This window comes from Benincasa hispida, chromosome 12 (genome assembly GCF_027475165.1).
Source record: "Benincasa hispida cultivar pf3 chromosome 12, pf3_genome.v1.1, whole genome shotgun sequence".
NCBI classification, from domain to species: domain Eukaryota; kingdom Viridiplantae; phylum Streptophyta; class Magnoliopsida; order Cucurbitales; family Cucurbitaceae; genus Benincasa; species Benincasa hispida.
The window spans coordinates 5,032,151-5,034,026 of NC_143489.1; positions in this window are offsets into that span (position 1 = coordinate 5,032,151).

Sequence of the window (1,876 nt, forward strand, 5' to 3'; positions counted from 1 at the left end):
TTTACATTTTTAAGTACCATATAAAAGGTATGAAATGTCATGCTTGTCAAAATGCAAGGCTTGGTATTGACCAGTTGTTTTCTTTTTCTTTTTCTTTTTTTTCCTGTTTAATGACAACAAGAAAAAACCAATGTTGGAAAGCAAGCTGAATTTAGGGGAAGAAAATAAAACAACAAGAAGATAAAAACAAACAAAAACAAAACAACATATTTAAATATAGTAGATTAAGTAATCAATTAAGGTAAAATATAAAACATTCTAGAACTTATTTCTTTTTGATATATATATATATATATATATATATATATATATATATATGTCAAGGACTCTTTCAAACATGAAAATGAAATTGTTTAATCTTCTAGTCAAGGACTCTTTCAAACATGAAAATGAACTTTCTTACATGTAATGTGGTGTTTGTCTTTTTTAGTTCTCAAGACTCCAACACTATTTCAAACTTTTAAAAATATATTTAGAATTGTGTTTTTCTATATACAAAAGTGCAAAAATAATAAAATTACATAATATGGTTTTTAATATAGACCCTAAGAAAAAGAATTAAGGATTAAAAGCACAAAAAGCCACCTCAGCTGGAGTGAATAAGGTCGAGGTGGCTCTTTCTCCTCCTAGGGTGACCTGAGTTCGATCCAACTAAAAATGGAAAATCGAGTATGAAAGAGTCAAACTCCCAAGTTTTAGAGTACAAATTGATTATTTCTTAAAAGATAATATATCAATTTTGGATGAAAATTTCTTTGAAATGAAGAAAATTACCATAGCTCTAAATTTTCTCCTATAGTAAAATTATTCTATGTGATAAAACTTATATGTAGTATAGACGAGTTGAATTATTGAAACGATCAAAGACTTACCATAAATAATTTGAGACATGTCTAGAGTGAGAGCCTCAATGTTTTTTTCTCTTTAATTTATTTTTATAATATTTTTTGCATTCTTGACATGGGAATTAAAATTAAGATTTAACCGGTTTGATAACATTCTTTGTTTTTTTGTTTCCTATTATTTAGAAACGGAAGCAATTGGCAAAAAACAAGTGAGTTTCAAGACATACCTCTTATAGAACTTCTTCAAAACCTCTTCTCCAGCTGCTATCTTCTCTAAATCTTGTTGTAGACCTCCCACTATTCTCTTGGTACTCTAGATTGAGTTGTGGGACTCAAAAAAAGTTTAAATAAAAAAATGAAGGAGAAATGCTCACTGTAGTAATCTTGTTGAAGAACCCTTTCTTCAACCCGAATTTTCTCTAAAATTCTCTATAGATTGCATGCCCGATTTTCACTCCAATCTCTCCATTATATTGCAGATCAACTGAAAGGAGAGAGTTGCATGAGTTGCAGCTCATGCTTGGAGAAGACAAGGCAAAGATGATGCTATTTGTGTGAGCAACTTAGGTGATGGATAATGGAAAACCCAAATTTTCCATTTGTGTTTTTCTTTTCTAAATTTTCAATTTTATCATATAATCAAAAATGATTTTATAAAATCTATTTTGATTTTAAAACTGAAAAAAATAATTAATTTCATAAATTAATTATTAAATAAAACTTAATTAATTTGATATCAAATATTAAATTAATTTTAACACATATCCATCTTTATATATTTAAATCATATTTAAATATATAAATTCTCTTATTCCATTTAATTCTGAAAATTAAACATGTAATTATATCTCATATAATTATTAATTTCCTTAATTCTAATTTGAACAATTCAAATTAACTTATCATGCTATTCTAGAGCTAGTCCGTTACGAACTAGTAGGGGACCTCGCTGACCTATAGATCATGGGCTCTAACGATCCGAGATTAATTGGCTAAACTCATTAAACCAGATTAATCCCCATTCGTTAACT